The sequence below is a fragment of the Solanum pennellii genome, chromosome 12, assembly GCF_001406875.1.
Source record: "Solanum pennellii chromosome 12, SPENNV200".
In the NCBI taxonomy this organism is placed as follows: domain Eukaryota; kingdom Viridiplantae; phylum Streptophyta; class Magnoliopsida; order Solanales; family Solanaceae; genus Solanum; species Solanum pennellii.
The window spans coordinates 72,439,020-72,449,540 of record NC_028648.1 but is presented as its reverse complement, the minus strand read 5'-3'; positions in this window follow the sequence as shown (position 1 = coordinate 72,449,540).

Here is a 10,521-nt window from a genome sequence, read left to right as displayed (position 1 = left end):
TCCCTCAATCTTGAGGCCATGGTAATTGCATTTGGATTCACACGGGGCTCAACCTCTTGATTTGCTTGTGTCATCATAGCTTGAGCTTGTGTAGTTACTATTTGAGCTTGAGTAGCCATGAATTGAGTCAAGGTTAGAAAAGTTGTTGTTATCTCTCTATTCATAATAACCGAAGGATTTATCAGAACTTGTTCACCTTGAGGAACATTTAGAGGGACTTTATTGTCTTGGGGAGGAACCCCGTCATAAGCCCTAAATCTCCTTGTGGCTTCCCTTCTAGTGGTCATTTCATATATCCACTAGCAAATCATTAGAAGATAAGGACTTTATATAGTTAAGACTCTTAGGTACGACTTCAGGAATAACAAAAGAGGGGAAAGTTCCTAAGCATCACATAGCCTCTCATTCATAAGTGTGACGTGCATCATACCCATGAGCAAGACTCTACTAAACGTGGTTGATGAGACATCAATCCTAGTATTATGCATAAAAACCTTATGCTCTGATACCATGTTTGTCACGGCCCAAGAGCACCCCCAAGTTGTAACATGGCGTATCCGACCCTAAAGGGTTATCACACAAGCACTCAGCATATCATCCTTGCATAAGACATTGAACAATGTGGAGTTTTAATAACTTTTCAACAATCAATATCAAACTCTTTCATACAAGGAAAATAGAATGTGTAGACGTCGTCTCATAAACCATCTAAGTAAAACATAAGAGTTTCAAATAGGGACGATATGTCTTTACAATTGGAACTATATAAGTAGTCTATTACAAAATAGAAAGAACATAAGTGGCATCCTGATGTCCTAGGAACTTGAGGACATACCAAAGTCTTGGAGAATGTAATCCAAGCCTTCCTTCTTCATAATAAGAACCTACTAGCTTGAACCTACACTTGATATAAAAATAAAAGAAATATGGGTTAGTACATTCAAACTGTACTAAGTATGGAAGCCATGCAATTAAAACCATTAAAAATAATCAAAAAAGGGACCTTTAGTTAAAAGCATGCTATTTCACGTTAAAAGCCATAATGCACATTCAAGTAAGGCATAATAAATTCATACTATAAAATAAAGAGAAATTTCATGATCATAAGTCACATCATACATGGCTATAGTTCATATATTACATTGAGTTCAATTAACCTCATTCCATATATACATCACTTATGCCCCCTTTTAAGTTCACTTGTTCAATGTACACATCAAGTCCCATACCCCCATATATACTAAGTAAAGCAATCAAGAAGAAATAAGTATAGTCACATACATAATAAACATCATAATAGGTGGGACCCACCTTAACATCATACTTAAGTCATCAAACATAAGTGACTCACATAAAGAACTACTCAAAGAAATTACTTGTGCAATGCATAGGTAAAGTCACACACCTTTACCTACATTAAGTAGTATCCCTCAAGAAGCCCTAGTTACAGTTCATATTCATACTCATAAGTAATATTCATATCTTAATTCATATTCGTAACATAGGGAGATTAGACATAACCGACATAGACCATGTGAGCTACATGGAATTCGATGTTCTACCCCCACGCCAAAAAGAGTTGTTTCACTTGCCTAAGGTGAAACGGACATACCTAGCTATACTGTTAATTCACTAGCTAAGACCTATGCCGGCACATAGTTAAGGAATACAGAGATTTCTTCTAGAAATTTTGTACTTCTATCGTGCGGGGTTCTACTCTCATGAGACACCATGTGAACTCAACTACTAGCGTGAAGGAACCCATCTTATAATCAAATCCACTCATTGTTAAGCACAATTTCCTTTAAAGTATCATCAAGACTTAAGTTATGAATTAGTTTATAAACAATGTTTTAACTTCTTACCTATTCATATAGTGTATAGCTCAGAGGTTCCAAAGATGAGAACAATCCTTTCATTGATGGAAATCAAGAACATTTGAGAGAATGTTCCCTCGTAACATATTCATACAGTGTTTAGGAGAATTGAATTTTTTATCCACATATCAAAACTAACATAATGATATAATAACATTCGTATTCATCATGACTAACATTCATATCATAGCATAATATTCATGTTCATATCATATCATTGCAAACTTGTTTCATATCATCGCATACTTGATCATAATTAGGGATGTAGGGAAGAGAAACAACACTCAACACAACAATTGATAATTCAAGTAAGCACCTCCACCAAAAGTGGGTTCACAATTCAATATAAAATTGTAGAACAAGTAAACACCTCCACCATAAGTGGATCAACGAGTCAACATTAAACTAGAATAAAAATTGAAGACCTTCATAGCCTTCAAGGCTTTCTTCAAGATTTAACCCTAACTTTATGATATTCATTCATCATATAGGGTAAAATCATAATAAAATATTGAATTACATAGAAAAATACTAGATTAGCATCCTTCATTAATCAATCAAAGCATATTAGGGTTTACATTTGAAAAAGAAGGGAGACTTGTGGGTTTTGTGTGGACTGAACATAACTTGAATACATCAATAAGCCTTCATGTATAATCATAAATAATCACTTTACATCAATTCAAACAATTTTATAATTAGAGCCATGAAATTGAGTGAAAACCTAGAATTCGGGGAACTTTGAAATCCAATTTTATGTGAGCCTCTTGGCAAAGAATCCCAAGAGTGAAGAGCTTTCATACCTTGATTAATACCTTGAGAACTTATGGATAAAAGTCTAGTTTTCAGATCCCTAGTTAAACATTGGTCTTTTTCTTCAATGGAGTTCTTAGAGAGAATATTTTGGGAGAGGAAGTTGAGTTTATGAGTTTAGTTAGAATGACTTGAAGTCTTAGGGTTAGGGTCTTATAGTTAGTTTTAGAAAGGTAATTAGTTAAATGACCACCACTCTTCCCTAATTTAATAACTAACTAAACCTAAGACCCCTAACTATAAATTGAATTTCGGGCAGCACCTATGGCCACCATCTACGGACCATAAATGCTTCTACGCCACGTGCGGCTCATCCATGCTTTTGGTCAGACAGTGGATATGGGGAGGCCTTGGTGAGGATACTAGTTTTATAATCATAATAGCAATCTATGGGCGTATATTTTTGAACGGCTTGTTGATGGCCATTCATAGATCCTGGTGTTTTTTTAAAAGATTTTGGGTCCAAGTTTGGATTCTCCTCAAGGACCCCTAGGGTGCTCCTTAGGGGGTAGTACCCGGATTTTTGGACTCTAAACATGTTATTTTGCATATATAAATCATTTTGCAAGATTTAATCATCATACGACACTTCGAAACCTCAATACATGGCCTAATAGAAGACTAGTCAAGTTTTTGAACGTCATGGTCATTTCTTGACGTTTATGCATTAACACCTTCATACTAAGTTAGTTACATTGTATTAGGTCTAAAAATATAATTTTCATCCTTTTTAAGTCAATATAAATCATATGAGACTCTAGCTTAGGTAATTAGGTTTCCGGGGTATTACACATGTGGACCGTTTGCAACTATATGATAGATACATCTATGGGATGGTCACATGTGCTTTGTTGTCAACTTACGAGTTGATTTTGTAAGGTTGTTTTCTCAAATTATTAAATCAATAGCACAGTTTGAAACTATGAAATTATATTTGATAATGCTGGTTGATTTCTATAGAAATTGTATGCCTCCAAATATAGCTAAAACATGCTATGAGAACAAAGCTCTCAAATAAGATTTGATATGAGATAAGTTTATTTAATGTGTAGCAACACATGTATGTATCAAGACAACAAGGTTTTCCCATCATAATTGGTTCAATTTAGGAACCAAATAATTTTTATCTAAAATGTTGAATATGTGATTATGATTTTAAATACTCTACCACGTATAAAAATGAATTCCCAAATAAGGATGGTTGAATGTTAGATTTCCTAACATTAGGAAATGAGATGATTAACAACTGAAAATTCTTTATGAGGTTAATTATGAACTATTTAGATCCTCGTTAAAAGAAATGTGAACTTGAAGTTCAAGGGATGATTCTTTTGCATAATGTTGCAAATCTATTGCCAGCTTAATTGACTAATCCTATGTTATAATTCATTTGAAAAAGTTCCAATGGAAAGTCCTTGAAGGATCGAGTCTATGATATACCTGAAGCGTAATAGACTAATCGATTTCAAATGTAAAATTTTTTGAAGAATGATAGAAGCAAATGAACAATATGGTCTTGATAATGAGGCAAATGTTATAAAAGAGAACCACGACATAACACTTCATAAAGCCTTGTAAAACGTTTAGGTACCTGAAAAATAATGAAAAATGAAGTGATCTCGATATGTTATGTCATATTGAAATCGATATCGAATAATCGTCGATGATTTCTTTGAAATGAAATAACGCTCAATGATATATATTTTGAAGAGGATCTTGAATTCAAATTTTCCATATAGTGTGGACAGATAAATGATTGGTCAAGTAAAATGTATAATTGAAGTACATTTTGTTTCACTTAAAAGTGATGTTTTTTACTGATATTCCATAAATCAAGATATAATATCAATGATGTATGAATAATTATTTTGCGATGGTGTAACCGTAAGATATCAAATACGCCGTGCTTTGGGGCATAAAGGTTTGTCATAAAAATTCTGACATTAATGGAGATGTTTTCTCCTATGGCGGATGCAATGTTATTTGTTTTCATCTAGCAATATAAGAAAACTTGAAAGTATATAATGAATAATTGTCATGTCTAGCTAGACAGTAAAAGTTATATAAAGAACTTTGAAACATTCAAGGTGCCTGAAGCATATAAAAGGTTGAAATAAACTTTTTCAACAAAATTTCAAGAATCCTTATATGCATTGAAATAATCAAGAAAAGGGTACAAAAAGAATGACAATAATTGTCCTTGCATTTTTTTGAAAAGGTCAGGATCTGAATTGTTTATAATATTTGTGTATGCTGGTTACTTGAATATTATTAACACTCTTAAGAGATTTCAATAGTTTTTGAGTGTTTGAGAAGGAAATATAAAATTAAAAGATCATGGAAAGACAAAATTTTATCTTTACCTACAATTGAGAATTTAACGAATGAAATATTTGTCCATCAACATACATAGAAAAGTTTTGATGCAATTTTATATGGATAACTTGCATTCATTGAGTACTCCAATGAATATGAGATCGCTTGACAAAAAATAAAGATTTAGTTTGATCTCAAAAGAAGGATGAAGAGCTTCTTGGTGATGAAACTTCATATATTAGTGCAATCAGGGAACTAATGTATCTTGTTAATAATACTCGAACAGATATCTATTTAGTAATAAATTTACCAGAAAGATTTATTTCCTACCCAACAAAAGGATACTGAAATGGAGTTAAGCACATACTTGAATATCCTCAAAGGACCATAGACATGGGTTTATTATATTTCGAGGAATCCAAGTCAGAATTGATTGGTTACGCAGATGTAAAATATTTATCTGATCCACATAAAGCTTGATCTCAAACACCCTATTTATTTACATGTTGAGGCACAATAATATCTTGACTATCAATGAAGCAAACATTTGTAGCCCCCCATGTAGAAATAATAGCCATCCATGAAGCAAGTTGAGAGTGTGTGTGGTTAAGAACAATGACACACCATATTCAGAAACTATGTGGTTTTTCCTTTAAAAAAAAAGAATATATCAACCACAATGTATGAAGATAATCAACAGCAAATAAAAGTGTCCACTAGATGATTATTGTTGTGAACAAGTTGAATGAGCAATTTACTTACAACAACGAAGTCAACAAATCCAATGATATTCAATAATGTATTCATCTAAGCTCAAAAGTCTCATCATATCCATAAAATTAGAAAGTGATATATCAAGATGAGCTCAATCATGCAACATCTTTGTGAATGTGATTTGATCACAAAGACATTGTCAATATTTGAGAAGTTGATATATAAGATTGGACGGCATCATCACAAGAAATTAAGTGATATTTTAATCAAGGGGAATATAATACGTGTTGCACTCTTTCTTCCTTGACTGAGGTTTTATCCCACTGGATTTTCCTGGCCAGATTTTTAATGAGGCAACAAATAATGTGTATAAGAAGATGTGTACTCTTTTCCTTCATGAGAATTTTTTTCCCATAGGATTTTCCTAGTGGCACATTATCTATAGACATCCAAGGGAGAATGTTATAAATCATTGAACTAAGTGGATGATCCATTAAGTTTATTCATGAACTTATCCTTATCGTGGATATGTATTCCTAAAATTTATCCTTCTCATGAATGTGTGGATTCCCAAAGTGACATGAACCTTTATGGGATAATGATGTATTTATTAATACAGATATCATTCTCCATGTAAGACACACCTGAATAAGAAGAAAAAAAAAGAAATGTCATCTTCTTCATCTCTATATCTTGTATATACATACATACATATATATATATATATATATATATATATAAAATAATAATTTATATATCAAGTAATTAACAAAATAAAAATATTATATCATAGCTCTAACACTCTTGACTTTACAAATTACCAAATTTATGTACACAGCTAACACTAAATTTTGTTTATACTATAAAGGGAACAAAGACAATCATTCAATTATACATGATTTTCATATGACAGTAACTATTTGGTAACTCTACTATACCATTGGTATAAGAAATAGACTTGTTGCCAAACATTCATTTAAAAAAGAATGAAGAGAGGAATGGTTTTACAAACTTTCCACATTTAGTATAATATGATCCAGATAAATGGACTCCAATTGTTCAAAAAATTTGTAAACACATACACACACAATTTGCATGGTAAGAAGTTTGATTACATAGGCTACTATGAGAACGATCAAAACAGTAACTATACATGATTAGAATTTGTTTCGTAAAGTTGTTAACTCTCCCACCTAAGAATCTTTCCTTGAAAAAAAAAAACTTGTTAGAAAGACATGTTTTATTCAAACTGCCTGCAAAACCATCACGTCTTCTTTATCCTTGAAATTTAAAAGTGACCTCACAAGTTACTATAACAAAATTTTAGTAGTTTATTTTCATGTGAGAGACCAAATCATTAGATATCAACTAAAGAATTGAGCATGATTTATATGATGAATATACAATTAAAGCGCTAGACGGAAAAAAAAATACTTGAAAAAACATACAATAAGAACTTTATGTAAAAAGGGAAGAAGAAGATGAAAGTGTTACATTGTCAAAATCAAATTCAACTTCACAATATTGTCAGTAAAAGAATACGTGACGGAGAACACACAGATATGTGGGATGAAGAAATATGAATTGTTGGGGATTGTAATATATAACCATTTTTTAAGAAATTTTCACTTGAAATGCTTGGACTTCTACCTAGCAAATTACTATAACTTATTTTATTCATCTATATGACTTTTTGTCTTCTATTATATCTTTATTACTAACTACGAAAAGTAAGATGATCACAAATTTGGATGAAAGAATGGAATCTATACAATGTTATTGGTGAGTGTCTTTGATATACTCTTCATCACCCCGCTTACTAAAAATTTAAACTAAAAATTATTTTTTAACTCCTCGTTATCCACATTGGCACATGAATAACTTCCTCAAGCATTTACTATACAAAACTAATAGGCCTATTCAGTCCATTTTTTGATAACATTTGTTGAATTTAACTTCATATTTTATTAGTTAGTATTGCAATAATATAAAGGGTATATTCAATCTTATTTGATTAAAAATTATATGAATAGAAAAACGATAGGATATTAAATTTAATATCCCAAAGAAGTTGAACCATTGTGTCTAGATACATAAAATTTAACATTATTATTTACTATTAAACTAATTATAAGTATTAATATATAATTTAGTTTAGGAATAAAATAAGGACTGAATGGTAATTCAATTTTTAAATTACGAACTTCTCATTTATAATAATATATGATGATATGATGATATGATGAGATATGATATGATATTTTTATGATTTTCGTCTAATTTAACAGAACGATAGTGTTCAATAAAAAAAAATTATTGGGGGCTAATAGAGTTAACTTTCAGCAAACTCGAACGACCAGGATTTGTTAAACAGCACATTAAAGAAATTATTATTGTTAACTTGTGGCTCGCTAACTTTAAAAATCAGAATTATTAAGCGCATATTGAAATATTATCACTCGTGGTTAACTTGTGGCAAACTTATCCAATAAGTTACCTTGTGGCAAACTTAACATATATTTAAAGATTAATTTTATAATTCTTGTATTTTATACTCATTATACGCACATTTACATAGAATTTTAATTTTTCTACGGATATATATATATATAAAAAGTTTATATGGACATTGTTAAAGCAAATGTTAGCGATAAGAATCATTAAAGCAAATATGAGTTCAAGTTGGACATCAAACCAAGTTGTAAAATTTATAGGAAGTAAGCAAAGGTGAACTAAAGTTAGACATTAAATGAAGTTATAAAATATTTATCCTTAAGTTATACTATTAGTAAAAAAAGTTATTACTACTATTAATAATCAGGTAGAAACAAGTAGATGTTCTTCAGCTTCTAGTCGATAACATTTTTTAAAAAATCTTTATTTCGATAAAAATATTCTCTTTTTCTTTTTAATCTATAATATATTTGAATTTTTTATAGAGAAAAGATATAAAGTCACCATTGAATTTATTTGAATTTGTTAAAAAGACACCTTAACTTTGTGAACGTCTTATTACCCTACAAAAGTATTAAATACATTTATAAATAGACCATTTTTATCCATATCAGCATCTATGAAGGTGTGGGTGATGTTCACCCCTTTGACCCATTTTAATTAAATTCAAATATTATTAAGAGTATTCTTGTCGAAGAAATCATAATACTAGATCTAATCACATTCAAAGCAAGTTCCATTAAAAACTCAAAGAAATAACAACAACAAGTTCTAATTGTGCCTTATAAGCGAGAGACGTTAACGGCTCTGCCATCGTCACAAAACCAACAACGACAGATGGAAAAAGAACTTTTTTGGTCACCCGAGCTAAGAAAATGGAAGTTAAACACTCATTTGGAATATGAGAAGAATAATCAATTCTGCTTCATTGAATACATCGTCTATTTCCTTCATTAATGAATACCAACAAAGAGATGAATTTATACGTTTTTCAACTTCGGCGGCAGTTGAAGCCAATAGACCCATCCACCATTAGGAAAATAAAGATATGTCAGGGTTACTCCCTTTTATGTTCGACTTTTGCGGATGAAGTTGCAATTCACGGATGAATTTAAAAGCAGACATGAAAATAAACTCAAATTTTTGGGGAAGAAGGTGTATTCTATAATTTAATTAATTAATAGAGAAATTAACTAAAATGTGGCATCTTTTAATTGGTTTTGGAAAGCAAATTGTTACACTCACACGCGTTAGTTGCGTGTTCACAAAACATTTGAAAAAATGGATCAAAATTGTTTATTTATAAAAATATTTAATACTTTTATGGGGTAATAGGACATTAACAAGGTTAAGATATCTTTTTGAAATTTTGAAATAACTTCAGTGTAGACTTAATATCTTTTCTTTTTTTTTTGTAAAAAGTGTAATAAATTGTAGTAACTAATAAAGTACTATAAACCATGGTATTTGATAATTTAAAATATAAAAAAATTGAATGTCTCCGAAATTGTGCAGTGACAAATAACTAATATAAAACACAATCACGTGTAATTAGGGATAAGATGTTTGACATTAGCCAACACAATCACGTGTAGGGATAAGATGTTGGCATTAGTGACAATTAAAAATTGGATGGTGTTAATAATATGAACATAAAATATAATGTGAAGTTGTGATGATTGATAAAAATTGTGATTGAAGGAATATAGCGTTCATTTAAAACATGTTCCTAGCAGATTAAAAGAATGTCAAGATAGAACAATGCATTATTTGTGTATTATTTGTTTCCAATCTGTGTTATAAAATCAGAAATTACTGGTTCTAATAAATCATTCAGAAACACGAAGTAACTGAGAATTTTTATAACCAGTAAATAAGATGAACAGAAATAAAATAATTTAATCTGCAAAAACGTACCAGAATCTGGAATACTCTTATTGAAAATTTAGGAAGAAAATCAAGTCCACTGAATTCACAGTGTCCCCTTAAGGAAATTATTCCCCTCTAGTATCCGAGGTTTGATTTGGAATATAACCTCCTAGGGTAAAATGATTTTAATCAGTAGAGTAGAGTATAGATACCAAAAACTCTACTGTCAGCGAATCAATCCACAGCAGGAAAGTACACGAAGAAAAAATGTAATTTTAAGAAGAAGGAAGATCAGAAAATTCGTTTGTAATATTCTGAAGACTGAATGGTATTTATAGGCAAGAAGAATATATTCTGAGAGGTTGCAACCCTTTCAGAATTAACACGACCATTAATGAAAGGTTGCAAACTTTCAAATGGTATTGACTGTTCCTGAAAGTTGCAACCTTTCAGAACAGTCATGGCGGGAAATTTTGAA